The 22497-nt window shown below is 41.8% G+C and overlaps 1 long non-coding RNA gene across 1 annotated transcript in view; it reads right to left on the bottom strand.

Moving 5' to 3' along the window:
* The window catches only part of LOC139707828 (uncharacterized), a 175081-nt gene that overhangs the window by 86213 nt on the left and 66371 nt on the right, over window positions 1–22497 (bottom strand). The window lies entirely within an intron of this gene.

Genomic DNA, 22497 nt, shown 5'->3' with positions numbered 1-22497 from the left:
GTGTGTGCCACTGTGCCTGGCTTCATATTACTTTTTTTTAAAAATGTGTCTTATGTGAATGCCAAAAATTTCCAAGATTCTGTCTTTCATTTTGATAATGCTTCTGTGACTTCAGTACTAAATAAAGACAAGTATTTCTTTCACTAAGTGAAACTATGGAATGAGAACTTATTTTCAAAAGTTTACTATGGAGCACATTGCTATGAGAAGTCATCAATGGAAACTGTTTTGGATACTGACATGTTTTCAATAGCACAGTTTGTTCTACAGATCAAATCTCCAGCAGCATGGTAGTCTGGGCTCTTTTAGCCTCCAGGAAAAGCTAGTACTCATTCTGAGCTTCAGTAAAGCCACCCTCAAATGCCCATACATAGCGCTTCTCTGGCAGAGAAATATTTCTACCCAGCAGTTTGTACCTTATGGTATTTTGGTAACTACAACATTCAGTTACTAATGAGGTTAGGATGACTTAGCCCAACTATATTAAGTCTTAAAATTCTCAACTATTTGTGTATGTCATTTGTCAACTATGCCAACACCCTGTCAGGCACTGAGATGCTGCCAGGATCAGGGCCCAATCTTCACAGTGCTGTGGAGAATGCAGACAAACCCCAGGTGATTACAGCTCATCATGGGACTAAAGACTCTGACAGGTCAACTTCAAGTGGAATGAGGCCACAGAGGTGCCTAATGACCATTCCTCATTAGTGGAGGAGGTGATCTCCAAGCTGAGACTTGAAGAAGAGGGGAGTAAGTCAGCAAAAGGGGGAACTGGAGGTGGAGGGGAGGCACCCGTGGCCAGGCAGGGTAGCAGCATGCTGATGGGGTGGGATTCACCGGGCAAGGGCCTTGTTATCTTTCCTCGTACCTTTTATTCTATGTCCCCTCCCCACCTCCTAAAATTAATAACTAACATTTCTTTTGTCTACTTTGGTTTACTGAGCACCTTTCTATATGACCCCACCTTTGTGCTGACAACTGTCCTACAGATATACATTTTCCAAATCACAACTCCTTTTATAAGTGAGGATGTGGGACCCAGAGAGCTCCAGTGACTGTCCCAGGTCCACAACGGCCAAGAAAAAAGTCTCATTTCAAACCTAGGAGTTCTCCATGACCTCCTGTGACGGCCCAGTGAGTGAAGGTGAGTTCTCCATGACTTCCTGTGACGACGGCCCAGTGAGTGAAGGTGAGTTCTCCAGGACCTCCTGTGATGACGGCCCAGTGAGTGAAGGTGAGTTCTCCATGACTTCCTGTGATGACGGCCCAGGGAGTGAAGGTGAGTTCTCCAGAACCTCCTGCGACGGCCCAGTGAGTGAAGGTGACTTCTCCAGGACCTCCTGCGACGGCCCAGGGAGTGAAGGTGAGTTCTCCAGGACCTCCTGTGACATGAAGGTGAGTTCTCCAGGACCTCCTGTGACAGCCCAGTGAGTGAAGGTGAGTTTTCCATGACCTCCTGTGACGGCCCAGTGAGTGAAGGTGAGTTCTCCAGGACCTCCTGTGACGGCCCAGTGAGTGAAGGTGAGTTCTCCATGACCTCCTGTGACGGCCCAGGGAGTGAAGGTGAGTTCTCCAGAACCTCCTGCGACGGCCCAGTGAGTGAAGGTGACTTCTCCAGGACCTCCTGCGACGGCCCAGTGAGTGAAGGTGAGGAGCTGTGATAGGTTCTGAGCGCTGGGCCCTCCCTGACCCGGCCAATGGTACTTGCCGAGCCACCCCACTAGCCTCGCGGAGGGATTTCTAAGTGGGGAAGCGGGAGCACACTACCCTGTACATTCCTGTGCGAGTCCAGCGAAGACACTGTGCAGAGCAAGTGGGGCTCAAAGCTGGGCCCAGCGCATCCTGTGTGTGTGTATGTGTGTGGGGGGGTCATTGTGATGGACAGTGCCTCCAGAAGGACACAGGCCACCTGGCTGCTCCAAAGGCAAGTCCCTTTAACAACCCACAGCAAAACCAAATCTTCCTTTTGCCTTCTTGGATTTTGAATCCCAATGAGACCATTTCCCTGATTTATGAAATCCACAGAATAAGCAGCTGTGAATCTGAAACTGACACTTTCCTAAGGACTTGTCTTTGTCCTTCCTGATGGAGAATCTTTATGTTGTTTTGCGAGTTCTTTGTTAAAGTTTGGGTTTCCCTGAGTTCAGGGTGTGAGTAGTTTATCTCAAGGCAATCTCAAAACTTAACAGGAGAGGGCAGGAAGAGAAATGAGGAAGAAAAAAAAAAGAAAGGTTCATGACTGAGCTGATCATGGAGCTGTGAGCAGGTGAGGTTTATGCTTAGTGGGGACACCTAAGGAATCATGTAGAAGTATCCCAAATTGCCCCCTCTAGGACGGGAGCTGTCCCATTTATCCCCTAATTCCCATCCCCTTTGGCTGAGGGCTGCCTGCAGGAATCAACTTTCCTAGTTCAGCAGAAAGCTTCTGGGAAATCCTGGACTCAAAAAACAGAGAGAAACCAAGGCACTGTTCTGGAGGGGACCTCCCGGCCACACGTGGGGCACTGACTTCACAGCTACACTGAAGCCCAGTGGGACAAGGGGAATGGCTCAGGGCACAACCAGCATCATCATGGTAAGTCACTATTCTAGAAAGTGGGATTTGGGGTCAGAAGACACGTGCTGGGTCCTGTTTCTTATGCTTCCCAGGCTGATCCATTCACCAGGGGCAAGTCACATATTTTTAGCATTAATTTCTCTTCTCTTAGAAAGAGAATCTCAGCCCTATTTATGCTGTATGGCTGTTGCCAGGATCTGATAGGATAATGTGAGGAACTACCAAGTGTTAGGCAAATGTTATTCATTATGTTGACCACTTAACGTCCCTTCTGGGAATCCGGTATTTACCCTGGGTCTGCAAGCACTGGATGCTCTGAGGCTGCTTAAGGCTGCTGACTAAGGTCCTCCTCTGACAGGGTCTCCTAGCAGCAGGGCCCACACACATAAGCCTGCTATCTCATCTGCTTTCAGTAGCCTTTGCTCAGTATCTCACCTGTGACATTCCAGCGACCCACACTAGGTCTGCAACGTGGTGAACAGGAGCTTTCCAGCCTGCCTCTCTGCAAGTCTCTTCTATGATGATTCAGGCAGCCAGCGCCCCTCCCATGGTCAGATGTACTCACTGACCCCTCCAGGAGTTCTGCCTGAGAACTTCTTCCCAGGCACTTCACAGAAATGACGAGGCACCAACTACCAGCATCTGTTGCCAGCTTACCATGTGCCAGTCACCATGCTACCATGCCTGTCATCTAACTCATCGTCATGAAACCATGCCTGTCATCTAACTCATCGTCACTCTGCAAGGTACATATAATTATGTCCCCCACCTTTATGGGAGAAGCAGAGGCCTACTAAGTACCTGGCCTAATGTAGCTCAGCAATACGTGGCAAAAATAATAAATGAGTCCAGTCCTGATTCCAGAGCCAGGTTCTTAACCACAGGTGACATTCTGCCAAGAAACTGGATCATCACTCAATTTATTTCTTCCTTAGAAAAATAATTCAGTATTTTGCCTCATCATTTTTCCAAAGAACCTTTTAAATATCTGTTTCTTCTTTTCCCTTTTCTTTTTTGAGCAAAATGCACTTTTTTCCCATTGATTTATTTCTAATTTCCTGCCTTGCAACCTATGAAAGTGTCTTATGAATGCAATTCTAGTATTAAGAACAAGAAAGGTAGGCCTAACACTTCACCCTGAAGCTGCTGTCATGTTAATTATCTAGCACAGTCAAGAAAACATCCTGGAGATGCCTTCCTTCTCTGTTCTTTTGTGGAGATGGAGCTGAATCATTTAGGATTTGAAATCCCCCAAACAATGATGCTGCTTATGTGGTGGAACGCCACTGTGATTAATAAACTCATGAACTGCCTTAATTTGTTCTAATTAAAGTGGCTTTTTAATTGGTTAAAAAAGAAGTATTGTTGAGAATGGTTCATTTAACCTGGCCCAGGCAGGGGTGGGGTCAGGCAGGTTTCTGTTTATCTAAATTCTCAAGCTTCATGAATCTCAGCCCAGCTGCTGATACTGTAGAGACAGGCCCAATGGAAGAGAGAACAGGAAAGAAGAAAGAGGAAAAGAAAAGCTGCTGCTTTGAGCATTTGCTCATCTCAGAGAGTAGCATCATGATTTTTGAAATGCTCACTTCAGTTCTGATTGTATTTAGTCAATCTATTCAAAGAACAAGGTCTAATGTAGCTAGCAATTCGTGAATCCATGTGATATATTTTTTTTAAAGTAAATAAATAGTCTGGCCATAGAGTTCTCGGAAAGTGAGTTGCATCATGAGATATTTGGTCATATGTCAATTAAGTCTGGCTTGATTTAGAGAATGTGCTAGATCTACGCTCACCTGGGCTGTCAATTGATAACATATGGTATTGCATGGATTGTTGTAGTCACAAGCCTATTGCTGACTCAGTGATGACATCTTCATTATTTGTCAACCATGCTTTCTCTTCTCTTCCCCTCCAGACCTCCCCTGAAAGAGGAGGGTGGCCATACAGTGTGCCTGATATTCTCAGACAATGGAGATGCCGTGGTGGAAGTTTCAATCAGAAATCACCAGGTAGCAGCATGACAGCTATTTCTGATTTCCCAGACTCTCCCCGAACGCTTTCCTTTTGCAGTGTGCGGGTGACATTTCTATCATGGGGCAACTCAAGGCGTGTGTCAGGCTCTCCCCGAACAAGGCTGTTGGTGTATGATGATAAAGAGTGCCATGATCTCCAGTGTCTGCCACCCCTCCACATGCTGGCAAAGGTCTCCTAGCAACTGTCGTTATGGGCAACACTAGCTTGTTTCCTTTAATTCAGTGGCAACAGGACATCTTCAGTCTCCTGAAGGAGGTTCAAGTTTATTCCCTGCAGATTAGGATCCCCTCATGAATCCATGCTGGTGACACTCTTCCTTGTGCTTGCATTAGGTTTAACCATCATTAGTAAATTTGCTCATTTAACAAGATCAAAATGGCCATTCTTGAAGCCATCACACCTCCTTACCATGCAGGTGGTGGAAAAGGGTATCTGATTTTATTATGAGGTAGCAGCTTGGACCCATTCCCTGCCCTACTTAATATTCACAACATTGACTTCAAATGATTTCCAAACTATGAAGCCTGGCACAAAAATAAAAAGTCGAAAAAGGAGAAAAAAATCCTTTATTAAGCCCCTGCTGGGATACTTTTCTCTTTAATGCACTTGAAAAAAAAAAATCCTGGACAATTTTGCATTCAATTGCATCAACAGAGCATGCTAAAATGTCTGTGTTGGTGGATTACACTACCCCCTACCGATTGATCCTCTTAATGGCTCAGCGTTTGCAAATGAAGCGGCTACCTGTGTTCTGTTAGCTATTAATTCAGCCTACATAGGTTTCTGTTAGTTTAATGAGAGCAGAGAATCTTGCACCAAATGCAGTGCTTTCAAGCTGTATAATAAAATAGCTCTATAAAATAGCCCATATTAAAATAGCCTATAAAATAACTTAAAATAGCCCAACTAATGTAAAACTTAATTTCATGTCACCATATTTATCGATCCCCATTCATAGAAAAAGGAATGTATAAAGGTATATCAAGCAAGGTCAGCTTTGACCAGAGTAACTCAGTTGGACGTATCTGAATCTGCTATTTGAAGGAACTACTGGAATCTTTTTGCTGTGGTCAGCTTTTTTAGGACAACCTTGTATTCAGACAAGGTTGATTATTCAACAAAAATTAAGCTTTCTATCTAGCACAAGATAGATTTCATTATGAGTTTATTTTTAATTCCTGGTTTAAAAATATAGTCATCTAGCTAGGCATGGTGGCTCAAATGTATGGCCTCAGCTAATCAGCAGGCTGAGGCAGGAGGATCCCTTGAGCCCCGAATTTGAGACCAGTCCAAGCAACATAATGAGATTCTGTCTCAAACAAAGAAAGAAACAAAAGGAGAAAAACAAAGCTTTCTGTTTTTGGAAAGTGGAAGTACAATGGCTTCAAGGATACTTGTGAGTTCAGAGTTTATTTAATTTACAAATTACTAGCAGACGCAGAATTTCACAGTAATTCTACCCCTCCCCCTTCTATAGAGTATTTGAGTGGATCTGTTCTTCCTTTCTCATTAAAAAAAAAAAAAAAAGCCAAATGAGAATTAAACAGCCATTGCCAGGAATAGAAAATGCAAAAATAAAGCAGACAGGTGTTTGCATGTACATCTCTGCCCGGAAAGACAGGAAAGTGGCTTCCAGAGGACCATGAGACCACACATGAGAGGGATCCAGGGATTTCTGAATGGAGAAGCTACACAATCATTTCCAAACTGAAGCATGCCATTGCTGGTACAAGATGTCCCAGCAATTCAGGGAGAGGAGGCCGCCCTTGGGATATCTTTTGTTTTCCTGAGCTCCTGTCACCACAGGCCGCTTTGCTTGGAATGCTGAGCACACAGGGAGGAGAGGACCACTGTGCTGCTTGCTCAGACATTGCTGGGAGGGAACAGTCTGACTGCAGAGCGGATATTGGCTCTGGGGAGGACTTGTTGCTCTTATCTCCTCACCCAGCCCTCAAACCATTTGTACCTGTTGTCACAGGCTAAGCACACAATCTCAGGAAATCAGAATCTTCTCGGGGCTTAGGACCTAAGAGATGTGGGAAAAGTCACTATTTCAGAAGTGAAAGGGGATAGATAATAGTGAAAAAATAGAGACAGGGTATTTATTGAGTCACATGGAGAGGGAGGGGGAGCAGAACTTCTTAAATTAGGCTCTAATCTTTCCCAAGTGTTTTTTTTTTTTTTTTCCAATATAGTAAGGTGTTGTCAATTACATCTAGCACACCTATGAGGCAGGCACTAACTGAAATCAAAAGCATTCCTCAAATTAATTTTATTCTCACAAATCTCTAAGGACTATATTTCTATATTAGATTTTTTTGCAGATGCTTCTTCTATGTGGTTGCTATGGATCTTGGAGAAATTCAGTGATAGATAGCTCATAGGTATAGGTAGTATATTAATGGTAATAAAAAAAACGACAAAATTCCAATAAAGACATACAAAGGATAACTTCTGCATTCACATGTTCTTTGTAAGGCTTTAAAGTATAACCTATGCCTCTAGCACATGACCTCGAGCCAAATTACAAAGTAAAACAAGAATAAGGAAGCAATAAATGCCAAATTAAGCTGTGATTGATGGGGTGCAAGACAGAGACCCTGTCCTTTGTATAAATAATGTGAAACAAAGCAATGAATACTTCTGAGCTCTTCCTCGAGAGGTCAGGCAGGCAGTTAACAGTCAAAGGGATGCTGCTGGTGGGAATGTTGCAGCCATCATGGAAGACAGTGTGGCAGTACCTTCAAATGTTAAAATTAGAATTGTCACATGCTCCAGCAATTGCACTTCTGGGTACAGATCCAAAATAATTGAAAACAAGAATTTGAACATATTGTAAGATACTCATGCTTGGAGCAGCTTTATTTATAATAGCCAAAAGGTAGAAGCAGCCCACATACCCATCGACAGATGAATGAATAAACAAAATGTGCTCTACTCATATAATGAAATATTATTCAGCCTTAAAAAGGAAGGCAATTCAGCGCTCGCCTGGCATGCATCTGGCCCGGGTTCGATCCTCAGCCCACATGCAGGCAGGGATGTTGTGTCTGCCGAAAACTAAAAAAATAAGTATTAAGATTCTCTCTCTCTCTCTCTCAAAAAAAAAAAAAAAAAAAAAAAGGAAGGCAATTCAGACACATGTTACAGCAACAGATGAACCTTAAAGACATCACACTCAGGGAAAAAAGCCAGTCGCAAAAAAGACAAATATCATTTGGTTCCATGTTATATGAGGTGCTGAGAGTAGTCACATTTAGAGCGACAGGCAGTAGAATTGTAATTCCCCCAGGGGCTGGGGCTAGGGAGAATGGAGACTTAGGGTTACAGGTGGTTACAGGGTTTCAGTTTGGAAAGGTGGAAAAGTTCTGGTGGTAGAGGATGGTAGTAATGGTTGTACAACAACATGAATGTATTACTGCCACTAAACCGAACACTTGAAAATAGCTAAAATGGTCAAATGTTATGTTATGTACATAACAATAAGAAAAGGTAAAAGAGAGAAGTCATACTGATACGATACTGCAGGGAATTACATTCAGGTCAGTGCTGAAAAGCAGCGTGACCTTCAGCTGTACCTCTAAAACACAAATGACCACCTGAGCTTCATTCATTCCCAATGTTACACATGCATAAAATCCCTCCAACCCATGGCCAAATGCATTCTCTGTTCCATGGGATCCACACAGCTCCACCTCGGGGATAACAGAGGGTAACAACTGACTCTGAGATTCAGGGAGATGATTTTTCCCCCAGGGTGAGAGGACAAGGGAATACGTGACTAAATCAATTAGTTCACTTGGTTAGTATTAATTAAGTTTTGCTTGAAAGAGAGCAAATGGGATAGAACACAATCACTTTAAGCAAAGGCAGAATGAGCTATAATAATATTGCTACCACGTGCTGAGCCGCTGCTCTCTTCTTGGGTGATGTCATTACTGCGGTTCACCAAGGACTCAGGGCTTCTACCTTATAGGTGCAGGAATGTCTGTCTGCACTTCAAGGCCTCTTCATGATTAGGTGAAGCGGGGTAACTAGGTCTGGCTAGTGAGCTGTAAACAGAAGTGACACATGTGCCTTCCACACTGAAGCACTCAGTGCATTGCTAGGGCAAGATCCTTCAGTGAGTGACCTCTGAAGACTGGCAGTGGGTGAGATGCAGTTCTTGTGTCAGAGTGCTACAAAAGATAGAAGTACGTGCAGTTTTAAGCCACTAAGACTGACAGTGATTTATTACTGAAGATTAGCTTAGCCAGTTTTCACTACAAAACAAAAACCAACATACTGAACTGGGCACCTTATCTAATCATCTATAATCCTCAATGACCCTGCCAAGAGATGTCATACTCTAGTCAGGTACAATCGTGCATGTTTCTAATGCCAGCCACTCAGAGGCTGAGGCAGGAGGATCTCAAATTTAAGACCAGCCTCAGCAACATAGTGAGGTCCTAAGCAACTTAGAGAAACCTGTCTCAAAATAAAAAATAAAAAGGTCTGAGGACATGGCTCAGTGGTAAAGCACCCTGGGTCAAATTTTCAATGTCAAAAGAACAATGAAGATGTCAAACACCCAGTTTTCAGATGAAGCAATTGCAGCATGTATGATCAAATGGAAATACATCTGATTCCCAAACCTCTGCTCTTCCCACTGTAACATGGTGCTCCCTTTAATATTTGCGCTGAGTTTGAACATTAAGACTCATTATGAATCTTTATCTGCAACTTCTGGATAGTTATAATGCTGTCTCCCAAAGGAAAAAGACTGTTTCTCTCTCTCACTTAATTCACCTCCAGATAGGCACAGTCTTTTTAGAGAAGAGTTTTCTTGGATAAGTAGAGGACTTCTGAGCTCTTATATCTTCTGAATATAGAATCTTGCACAGAAGATTCAGCCTCACAGGGCCCAAGTTATAAAACTGGAGTGTCCACCCACATGCTTATCACAAGCTTGCAAAGTCATGGAGATTGCCCACCTGGGGGAGGAGACATGAAGTCATGAGACCTTCTAGGGCTGCTAAGGTCAGGGTTGGTGGCAGTGGAAGAGGATGGCCACTGCAGAGAGGAGGTGGATCAGCTTGGGGTAGGTTATGGGTGCCTGAGGAACTTCCCTGGATTCATCTGTCAAGCACCCGCTGTGAGACATGGGCAGGTTACTGTCCTCTCTTCAGTTTCCTCTTGAGTGAAGTATGGAGGATAGTACCTACCTTACAGGATGCATGTGTGGAAGAAATGAGTTCGCACATAAAAAAACACTGAGGAGTTTAAAGACAGCAAAGTACTTTCCAGAGGTTGAAGAGCCCTGGTAGGGTACCCTAAATATTCACACGCTAAATTCCTAACGCCTAGTATCTCAGAATGTGACTGTATTTGCAGATAGGGTTTTTAAATAGGTAACAGAGATAAAATGAAGTCATTAGAGAGAGAGGCCCTAATATGACTGGTGTCTTTATAAGAGGAAATTTGGACTCAGACTCACACAGAAGGAACATGTAAAGAGAGAAGCTGAACAGAGAAGCCTGGAAGGAACAACTCCACTCACACCCTGATCTTAGACTTGAGGTCTCCAGCTCTCTGAGAAGAGAATTCTCTGTTGCTAAGACACCTCATTTGTTAGGGCAGCCTGAGTGAACTAATACAGAATTCTTGCCAGAGCCACTCTGAAAACCCTTGTTATTAGGCATGGAAGCTGGACACAGCTAGGCCACCGTAGCAGCATATCAGCAAAGAGCCTCCCTCCATCATTTGCCTTTACTGTAACATCCTATGAATGGAGGCCAAGGAGGCCTCAAGGACTGACTGACCTGCTGCTAGACGAGGATCCCTAGATCAGAGTCTGCTCCACAAAGACTCCTGTGGTGCCAGGTCCAGCAACAACCTGCTGGAGATTCATAAGATTCAATCCGTGGTTTCTTGTTGAATCACCAATTTTTTTTCTCAGGTCTCATTGAAGAGCTAGGTCTTCAACTTGGGAGTATTAGAGAGAGTCAGAGGCAAAATCAACTTATCAGAACAAATCCCTCTATCACAACTAAACACAAAATCTAATGTAACTAACATCAAGAAAGTACTTTTCTTTTTTTAACATTTATTTCTTTTTAGTTTTAGGTGGACACAATATCTTTATTTCATTTTTGTGTGGTTCTGAGAATCGAACCCAGTGCCTCAGGCATGCTAGTCAAGTGTGCTACCACTTGAGCCACATCCCCAGCCCAAGAAAGTACTTTTCAAGTGCCTACACAGGCCCAGGAAGTGCTGGTTCAGAAATAACTAAGTGGACACACCCACAAACACATGTGCACATGTGTACACACACAACACACATACAGACCTCATGCCACCGATACAGTGAGCTGTAAGTAAAATTAAGTGGCTCTAAAAAAGTCCCCAGGCCACTAGGTGAATGTGTTGAACACTGATCCCAGTGGATGTTACAGAGCCAAACAGCCAGAGAGGGAAGCAGATCCACCTCAAGGAAAACAGAAGAGAGAAAAACCATGGAGAGAGCCAGGGACTAAAATCTTAGAGGAGAAGACAGGTATTGCAGGGAGTGGATGGCAGAAAGTGGGGCATCCAGGAACCGAGGCAGGAGATGGTGGCGACTTACAGAGAGAGCCAGTTCAGCTGTGATGCAGGAACACCAGCAGCTAGAGGCAGAGAGTAGCCTTTAGGGGGTGTCAAATCCTTGTTCTCCTCTTTGTTCCTGTGCCACTGGGCACATGAGCTCTTTTGCATATTCCCAAGAAGGGGCCGGGGCAGAACACAAATAGCCTGCTCAGGTCAACCTTGCAGATCCCCCACTGGCATCCCCAGAAAGAAACTGCTGACCATATGGAGGGTCTAAGTGACCCAAAGACCAAGGGGAGATGGGGACGCCAGGCCCAGTCACTCTGCTGCTTTCCTGGGGGAAGTCAGTTGGCTATTGCGTGACTAGAGCAAGCATCCAAGGAAAGCTCAGTTCAGTTATATTCCACACAGTCTCCTCTGTCAAGTTCTGCCCCTCAACAACTGGATTCGGGCCTCAGGCCCTGGGATACAGACATTTACACAGTGCCCAGAACAATAGCAAATTGAAAATACAGCTTCCAGCGCCTGTCAAAAGAAATAAGATCACATTCAATTTTCCTTTCCCTTTCCTGCTAAGCTAGGCAGGTTAGCATGCAGGACAGATAGTGACATCTCTGGGTCTCTCTCTCCACAGTCAGTTTTCTGCACCATGGTCCAAAGATCTACATGCTGCAACCTGGCAGAGAAAGCTGGTATGAAAGTCACATTTCTTCTCTTCATTTTGAAAATGACTTGGGAAATGAGCCCTGTTTAGGAAGAAAGTTCCAGTTAAGAAGAGGGAAGAGAGTGGAAGGCCTCATGGAATGTGAGACCCTTTCAAATGTTGGAAGTCTTGCCTTGGGCTGAAGCCCATGCTCTACTCCCTGCTTATATTTGTTCTGAGGGAATAAAACATCTTGGTTTAAGTTTTTCAAAAACTTCCAAGCATTGTATAATAGAGAGCTCTGCTGAACCTTCAGGCAAAATCACATTTTCATGAACTAAAAAAGAAAAGAAAAAAACAAGTGACCAACCAAAACCTTGACCTAAGCCAAGTGGTAAAATTGGTAAAGTTGCCTTATCTTCTCACTGTCCGAAAACCTTCTTGCTGTCTCCATACCCTGGAACCCCAGCCGGTGTCATCAGCTGCTCCCATCTGCTGTCCACCCGCCCACACACATAACAGGATCTAGTATTAATTGAGCACTTGCTGTGTGCTAGGCAGAGAGCCAAGCACCTTATAAACATCTCATTTTTATTCTCACACAATGTTATGAGTTAGGTAGTTCATATATCTTCCCGGATATGAAGAGAGCCATCTTATCCAATGAAAAGATCCCTCAATAATACTTTTCTATTCAACTGCTTGCATAAAGTCTTAGGGATATAGATAAAATGAATATGACTTAGAAAATTTATCAATTCAGTTGCACATGCATATTTAAATCCACATGCTCTTTAAATAATACACTAATGTAGAAATATTGCCTTTTCCAGACTTACATATCATTACATAATTTTATTCATCAGTGTGTTTGTTATCTCTGGAGACAATTTTTGAGTCATTCAATTCATTTTTTTCTAGGACACATCATTTTCATTTCCATCTCCAGTGTGTGAGATACAGCAGACTGTCACTAGAAATTTTATCCCAAGTCATGAATGAATGCACATTAATATAACATTAGGACAGTTTTATTTATTCAAGTGATCTGTGTGTGTTTATGAGCTCCACAATATAACCAATTTACCTTATTGTCTTTTAAAGGAATACTCAGAGGGTTTGTTTACTAAGGCATCCGATATTTGCATTCATGAGTGCATATTCCTAGAAATAATTGCTAAATCTGTGTTCATTTCATGTGTCTCCTCTATTTGCTGCTTCTGTCAGGAAACCTCAATAAACACCCCCACAAACTGAAGTCATTGTAGACCAATGTATCTTCCCTCAACAACACCATGTTTTCCAAGTCAAGGTAATTGAGACAGCATCACCAAATTTGAGACACGTGGTAAGGATTCCAGTATCTACAAATCAATCAGTTTTAGGGATGATTTTGGTAAAATCCTTGGGAACTAAGTCCTGATTCACATGGAATAATTAACCTCATTTTACAGACGATGAACTGAGGTTCAGAAGTTGATGTAACTCTCCTCAAATGCTAGAGCTTGAGACTGAAAAATATAAGTGGTGACTGGAGGCCAGGACTCTTCTAGTCCAAGGCTCAAGTGCTGAACCACAAGATGCACTGACCACACTGGGAGATGTGGGTTATGTCCACTGCTGACAATTCCCTTTCCAGAATATCCCTGATGCTCTCAGTATCCACCACAATGCCCATTTTCTCCTCTGGCCTAGAAATTTCATTTACAGGAATTTCTCTGAAGGAAATCATCAGAGATGTGGGGAATGGTGTAGCATGGGGGCATCTGTGACAACATAACTATTAAGGTCAAAACGTTGGGGATGTGCTAACCATTCACAATGGGGGCTTGGTGTCAACCTAAGCCATCTGCACGCAATGGAATACTAAGAGGCCGTGATCAACAATCATGAAATAAGAGAAAAAATGAAAGTTTGTGTAATATGGTTCTAGTATTATCTTAGTTTTTAAATAAAAGAACATATATGTTCAAAAGACTAGTGGAAATTTAATTGATTTATGGATACTGAAATTGATTATGGATACTGAAATTTAAAAATTATTTTCTTATTTTATTTTTCCATTTCTTCTGCTTAAACAACAAACAAACAAACAAAAAACACCATTCCAAAGGGGTAACTCCAACAATGAGAATCCAGGGCCAAAGAAAATTGGAAACAGAATGACGGAAGAAATTCGGGGTGAAAAACTGATGTCTTGTTTTACAAGCTGTTGCCTCCTGGTCTTTTTACAAAGGTGTGGCTGAAGCCAGAATTAGACAGGCAGTCAGTATAGATAGGTAAATTGAGTCAGGTCTGATCAAGGAAGCCAATTTTTGAGTGACTCCAGCAAGTTGGAGACTGTCCTGTGAGGGATTGAAATGTTAATTCCTTCAGAGCCCTTCCTCCACCCTTATCAAGAACATGTCCCTGCCCCAATCTGTTGCCAAGGTAACCTGTCCTACAGGGAGCTATAAGGTTGTTAATGTGTCCTGGGCTGCTCCGTCCAGCCCTTCCCCCTTCAGCCCACCTGTTCCCACCTTTTGGCCTCCCACCCAGGAAGCAGAAAGATAAGGAGAAGAGGGCAGGAGAAGAAGGAAGCCTAAGACATATAAAAAGGGCAGAACACCCCACTTCTCAGGATACCAGGATACAAGCTACGGTCCTCTTCTCTCTCCCTTTTTAAAATAAACCCTCCTTTATATGCTGCCTTGGATGCTTCAATATGTGAGGAAGCAGAACTTGTCACCGATAACCGGTGGTATCATTGCCCTGCGAAAGGGTTTTCCAATTAAGGGGGAAAGATTAAGGTTGTAATCCTCGGAAGTTATCAAGTCCATAATCGGCTTGGTCTCTATTACCACTGCCCAGGTATAATAGTCTGTCTCCCAGAACCAACTAAGTGTGTAAACCACTCAGCCATATGTCAGACCTCTGCGAGGGCCAAAACCTCTCCCAGAGAATTAGCTGGTTCTCTTTAACCCAGTGCCTGGCTTCAGCTTTGTGCTAGGTGAGAAGTAACAGATTTAACATAAATGAGACATCCTCCACCTTCTGGGAGTCCAGGAGTCCAGCAGGGGTGTGCTGATGAAGACATGGGCATGATGAGCAGAAAGGGAACAGGCACATTCTGGGGAGGCCCAGAAGTCACAGCCGGTTGGCTGCTTGCTGGTCTCTGAGAGTGATGTCCAGTACCTAGAGGGCTCTCGTGTTGGACTGAAAAAGGTGATATGAAGCCAATTTGTATTCATTGCCAGGAGGAAGCAAAATTGCCTCTTAGAAAGTTAGCATTGTGGATCTTAGTACCATAGTTTCTAGATATATTCAAAAACTGACTCTTTCAAGAGCTTGTGCCCAAAGAGAAAAACAAACCACACTTAAATTCTGTAGCAGGCAGCTTCTAAGATGGTTCCATCTCCTGGCATTTACTCCCAAATGCAATCTTCTCTCTTCCAGACCAGGGCAGGCATACTGGGCTGTTTCTAATGAATATGATAGAGCGGAAGTGATGGGGTGTCACCTCTGAGATTCAGTTGAAGAAAGATCATGGCTTCTATCTTGGGCATGCTTTTTCTTGCTTTACCAACCCCAGGAAGCCAGCTGCCAGGTTGTGAGGTAGCTCTGTGGGAAGTCCAAGGAGCTGGGCCTGTGAACCACCACATGAGTGAGCTGGAAGTGAACAGCCCTTAGTCAACCCTTCAGATGAGACCACAGCCCAGCAATGGCCTCACTGCCACCCCACAAGGGATCTTGAACCAGAGGCCTCCTGCTCAGCCCCACCAAGTTCTCATCCACAGAAACCAGGCAATATTAAGCATCTGTTGTATCTGGTCACTAAGTTTTGGGGTAATATCCTATATAGAAAAAGATAGCAAATATAGACCCCACATCCAAATTTCCAAAACGGGGTTCCAGGAGGGTATTAAGGAGTTTTGAAACAAGTTTCCTCAGTTCACTCAGTCCTTGAATGGACTAGCATGAAATTAGAGGCAAATTATAAACCTCTCTGTCCTTCCATTGTAACACCCAGTCTCTGAGGTGAAGATCAAAGTACACTCATGTGCATGTGTCTCTCTCACACACATGTACATACACACACACACACACACACACACACACATACACACACAGCAGTGTCTGGCAAAGAGTAAATGATACCTATGTGCTCATTATGAAGATTATTAAAACATGATAGTAGAAAAGAAGTCATCAGGATTATACTTTGCATTTTTAAATTTTCAAATGTTTCTATTTTATTTGAAAAAAATTCAGATTTATAGGAAAGTTTCAAGAACAGAAAAAAAAATACCAAATTACCAAATTACCAAAGCCCCTTATCCTAGATTCCTCAAATGTGAACATTTTGTTACATTAGCTTTATTCAGCCTTTTCTTTATTGCTATTTGTTTTTTGGATAGTTTTGAAGAAAAATACATCCATAAATACTTCAGTGTGCCTTTCCAAAAAAATATGAAGTTTTCTACATAACTGAAAGATTATTAAAATAAGCAGTATTATCATCTAATCCACAGACCCTCAGACTTTTATCAATTGTCCTAATAACACCCTTTTCAGTGAAAGAAAACCCAAGTCTGTGTATTGTATTCAGTGTGTTGTCTCTTCAGTCTTTGTGATCTGTAGCAGCTCTTGCCTCTTTTTCTTTTGTATTTTATCATATTGGTATTTTTGAAGGGTCCAGGCCAGTCATTTTGGAGCATATTCCTCAATTTAGGTTTGTCCAATATTTCTTCACAATTATATGCAGGTTACGTCTTTTGGGCAGGAGTACCCCAGAAGTGATGGTGAATTCTACTGGAGCAAATCAGGGGTTTGCTGATTCATGCCACTTCTGACATGTTGACTCTGCTTGCTGGTTAAGATGGTGTACACCATACAGATCCATCATAATATTCCTTCTTATGCTTTGTACAAAAAGTATTTGCAGGTACATTTTGAGTGAGATCCCTCTCTTCCTCAAACTTTGATCCACTTTCTAAAACCAATTACTACTATGTTGATTGACAAGTGTTTTTTTTTTTAATTCCATCATTTATTCTTCATTTATCTGCCAATTTTCTACTACAAAGAAGAGATTTATCTTCCCACTGTTTGTTTATTCATTTATTTATATCAGTGTAGACTTGGGAATTTTAATTTATCCAATAGATTATAATCTTTTATTACCCATAATTTGCATTTGAAGAGCTCGGAGTCATATAGGTTCTTCTTTACAACATTATTGACCAGGAAAAAAATATCTTTATCTCTAGAAGACACAGATTTTTTGTTTGTTTGTTTGTTTGTTTTAAATTAGAGGAGATATTCTACTCATGTTAAGGATTACTCTTTGTTTTGTCTATGCTTCGGTCAAGGTTAGGACCACTGAAGACTGAGAAAAGGGGTTGGCATCATTATCAATCACTCCTGGAGAACATGACAGCAAGGAACATCCAAGATAGATAGCATCTCTCCTAAGAGTTTTAAAGACCTGGTTTCCTTCTAATATCTTGACAGCAGCTTGGCAAATAATTTCAACATGACCATTTTTAGTATAGATTTTTATACAAGTATAATTGGTGTAATGAGTGGATTGAATTTTCAGGGTACAAAATGAGAAATCACTCTTTCTTTTGGAAAACAACTTCTTTCAATAAATTCTGTCTGATGGCTTTATTCCACCCAGTCTATGGCTATATCTTATCACATCACGTTTTTTCTGGCATTAGGAGAACCTCAGTGTGAATTACACAAAAGTCCAGCTGGAACAGAAACAAACAATCTCACAGTGTCAAGCTTCCACACTTCCCCAGCTCAGAGTGAATGTGCATTTCCTGACCTGCAGAGGCCTGTGTGAGGAGGGAGGGACGGAGGAGCGAGGGCATAGTGGTCTTCCTTCCCCTTGGCCCTCTCATCCCTACCCATGGTTTCCTTTAGGCTTCTTCAGGACCAAGCTTGGGAGGGGTGAAGGGTGAGAGTGAGACTCTTGGCTGAAAGTGTGATTTGGTTTGTGTGTCCTCTGTGGGGCAGTCGCCTGAATGCCAACTCCTTCCCTCTCTCTCACAGGGTGCTTTGGTGGGTCCAGAAGAGTCCACCCACTTTCAGTCACTTCCGGCTTGCAGTTTCCTTCCTCAGGTTAGGTACTTTCTCATAGATCTCTCATGACTATTCTACACTAGGTTTCTCTCTTAGCTTCTGTGACACTCAAGAGAAAACAATGGCTTTGCCCCTAAATTCTGAAGGTACAGGCTACCCCATATCCTCAACTCTTAGCACTGAGTTCCAATTAGCTTTTCATTCTAGAACTTTTTCCAAGAAAAAATTGATAGAACATCATGATACCCTTTCTCCCACTCCAGGGAACTAAGGTAATTTCCTCTAGAAATTCATCCCCCTACATCCAAGGTGGGCCCATTGGTTTTTCCACTGAAGGTGATATGTCAGGTTCTACTTCTGGAGGGTAGCCCCCAGTCCCTACAAATGGTTCTTTTGAGATGCCCTTTGCTAGGTGGGGGAAGACATCCCGCAGGAGAGAAACACCGGACTACCTGATACCCCTCTCCACAGAAATTCTGATTCTTCTCACCATTTTAGTCTCTTCTCGTACATATAGGCTTAATGTGGGAGCAGGGTAAGTGTGGATGAACACGTTTTGGACATGTGTTTTCTACGGCTATGTCTAGCGCCTTTTTAGAATACAGGAGCTCTTACCACCTTCTTACCTCAAGACAAGAAACATGTTGTCTGATACTTAAAAGAAATGTTCTGTGAATCAAATTACTTCTCAGTGTTAATTTAGTTGTTATAAAAATAGTAGCAAAATAGTAGCCTACATTTCAAGGGGAAGGACGGTGTGGCTGTAAAGTAGTTAGGGCTTGTACAATGTTCAAAAACTCTTTCCTCTTTCCTTGTTAGCTCTTGGTCCTGGTTGGAGAATCCTAAAATCTAAGACCCAGTTCCCAAAATCTTACTTCATTTGCCTCCAGACTGTTTAACTTCCTGTAGAGAAAGGAATCTGGCTTACAACCCACCAAGTTAACCCCACCAGATTCCTACCAAAGGACCTGTTATGTAGGAGAACTGGTTAAGAACTGACAGCCATCTTAAAGTTGGAAGTGGCTATCAGTTTGTTGCTAAAATCTAGGAGGAAGGACAGTGGAAAATACTGCATGGAAGATGGAAAATGGTAACAAGAGAACTGAACCATTCTCCTTAAAGTGGGGAAAATACATCCCTAGATTTCCTTTATCTGCTTTCTCTTTTTACAAATCTGAACCACGTGGAAAGCTGTACATTCCCTCTCTGTAGCCTGATTGCTGCCTCTGAAGGTAATGACAGCACTACCCATATCAGCTCTCCTCCACATGGCTGGACAGCTGTCCTCGGGAAAAAAGCAATCAAACAATGATGAGAACAGCAACTGATAGTGTGACCCTGTGTCAAATGTGGTCTCCCAAAGGGAAGAAATGCAAGTAGGGACCAGAAAGACCTTGGAATTGTACATTTCTCTGGAACATGGGGTTTAGAGTCTGAAGACAAAGTAGTAAAGGCAGGAGGGAATCTGACCAGGACAATGACACCAGCAAGACTCTGGGGATCTAAGCTATGAACTGAAGGTGAAAATCTGCTTTCAAACTGAAGATCTGAGAGGAAGACTAGTTCAGGCACATGGACAAAGAGACAAAAAGAAAAAAACAAGAGGGTTTCAATTTTTTGAAGCAATGTTTTAAATTATAGAATTAATAAGTGATTTCTGTCAGTGAGCAGATAATAGTAACAGAAGGTAGTAAGTGCAAAATATCTAGGAATGCATTGCTAATAAGAAATGTGCAATAGAAACCCACATGATGAGAACTATAAAGCTTTAATGAAAGACATAAAAGTTTTACATAAAGGAAGGCATTCGCAGATTTCTTCATATATGACTGAAATTGAAAACTAACAGTTCTCTCCAAAATTATGCATTGATACAATTGTAATTTGATACACTGTGATTTCCACTAGAAATTGCAATAAACTCTCACAGTTTTGCACTAATTATTTTAAAGGTCATCTTGAAGAATAAGTAGGACAAAGGAAACGTGATAAAAACATTTTTCTAAATTAATATCAGAGCCCACTATAAAGCTATAATGAATATAATGATTGTAGTACTGGTACAAATCTCAATGGTAACAGAATGAAGTTGGTCATGAAATTGGCCCTAATATATGCATTTGTAAGAATTTACTAAAGGAAGCAACATAAAGGACAATAATTTCTACTAATAGAAAATGGTCATTTTGGGAAGGTATGTGCAAATATATTATATACATACATATATATTTGATAAATAAAATATAATAATAAATATGTAAGTATCTTCAGAAAAATTTAATATACTAGATCCAAGAGGGAACAAAGGGAAATTTATTATTTTGGAAAATAATTTCTACTGTAACCATATACATGCTCCAAAATTTACTCAATATTCTTAAAAATTAAACTAACAGGCCAGGTGTGGTGGCACATTCCTGTAATTCCAACGGCTCAGGAGGCTGAGACAGGAGGATCGCAAATTCAAAGTCATCCTCAGCAAAAGTGAGGTGCTAAGCAACTCAGTGAGATCCTGTTTCTAAATAAAATACAAAATAGGGCTGGGGATGTGGCCCAATGGTCAAGTGCCCCTGAGTTCAATCCCTGATAACCATCTCCCTTGTCCAAAAATTTAAACACCAAGATTGAATAAAACAGAGGTTAATATTTAACAATTTCAATATGAGCAAGGAACATAAAAGCTGTGAACCAAATCACAGCATATAAGTTATACATTTGATCATTTGGTTTTCAGCAATGTTGCCCAATTAATTGTACTGGGCTGAAAAGGATCCCCCAAATTCAGGTCTATTTGGACACCCAAAATGTGATCTTATTTGAACAGGATTTGTAGATTGGTAATTTAAAATGAAGTCATACTGCGTTAGTTTGGGCCTTAATCCAAATATTAGCGAATTTATAAGAGAACATGGAGGCAAGGGAAGAGACATGCAGAGGAAAGGCTGTCACCTGACAGCGGGGACAGCAACTGTAGTGCTATCTATTGCAGCCCAGCAGTGGGGAAGGTTGCTGGGAACCATGCAGGGTCTTCACAGACAGCTCAGCCTGCCAAAATTTGATTTCAGACCACTGGCTTCCAGCATTGTAAGAACACAAATTTCTGTTGCTTAAAGCCACTGGGTTAGTGGTAAGGTGTTATCTCAGCCCTAGGAAATGAATACCTAATTTAATGGGGAAAGGCAGCTTTTGGACAAATGATGTCAGAAATATTGGGTAGCTATTGCACAAAAACCAACAAAACCTGACCCTTTCCTCACTCTATATACAACTATGAACTAAAAATGAATCACATCCTACAACACATTTAGAGTAAAACATGGGTGAAAATCTTAGCAGTCCTGGGGTTGGAGAAGATTTCTAAAATGGGACACTGGGGCTAGGAGTGTAGCTCAGTGGTAGAGTACAAACAGCATGACTGAGGCCCTGGGCCTAATTCCTGGACTGCAAAAAATAAATCAGTACATAGATAGATAAGTAAACAAATGAAATAAATTAGGACCCAAAGAGCACAGACTATCAAATCAAGATGAACAAATCTGACTCCACCAAAATTTAAAATTTATACTCTTCCAAAAACATATTACATAATAAAAGGCAAGCCACCGACCAGGAAAAATACTTACAACATGTATGTGACAGAATAATTTTACCTAAAATGTGAACAGAATTCTCAAAATTCAATAAAGAACACAAAAGATGAACAGATGATTTTTAACTATCATTTCACCAAAGAAGACATAAGGATGGCAATCGAACGCATGAAAGATGCTCAGCATCATTATTAGGAAAAAGCAATTTACAATCATGATAAGATACTACTACATATCCATCAGAATTGCTAAATTAAATTTTTAAAAGATATAAAGTGCTGGCAATGATGTAGAAAATTTGGAACTCTCATACGCTGCAGTTGGGAATGTGAATAGAGCAATCACTTTGAAAAACAGCTTCACTGTTTTTTAAAAAGTCAAACCTCCATCTATATGACCCAGTTATCCCACACCTAGGTATTTACTTAAGAGAAACAAAAGCCTATGGTCACAACAAGATGTGAGCAGGAATATTTGTAGTCACTTTATTTATAATGTTCCAAAACAAAATCATCCGAATTTCTACCTGTTGTGGCTTAGACAAGAAGTATCCCCCAGAAGCTCCTGTGTGGACAATGCAGGAATGTTCAGAAGTGAAATGATTAGATCATAACAGAAGTGACCTAATTAGTGCATTAATCCATTGATAATGAATTAACTGGGTGGTAACTCTGCACAGGTAGGGTGTGGCTGGAGGAAGCAGGTCACTGGGGGTGCGTCTTTGGGTTTATATTTTGTCCCTGAGGAGCCCAGCTCTCTCTCTAGTTCCTGGTCGCCACGTCTTGAGCTCCTTCCCTCCTCCACGACTGAACCTCTGAAACCATGAACTGAAATAAACTTCTCTTCCTCTAAACTGTTCTTGTCAGGTGTTTGGTCACTGTGATACAAAAGTGTTTTTAACTAAAAGTGTGTTTAACTAAAACACAACCAATGGGCGAAAAAAATTGTGGTATAATCATACAAGGGAATGCTATTTAGCAATAAGAAATAAATGAAATATTGATAAATGCAACAATATGAATGGATTTCAGAATAAT

This window comes from Marmota flaviventris, chromosome 12 (assembly GCF_047511675.1).
Source record: "Marmota flaviventris isolate mMarFla1 chromosome 12, mMarFla1.hap1, whole genome shotgun sequence".
NCBI lineage: Eukaryota > Metazoa > Chordata > Mammalia > Rodentia > Sciuridae > Marmota > Marmota flaviventris.
This window is presented reverse-complemented; position numbering and strand designations above follow the sequence as displayed.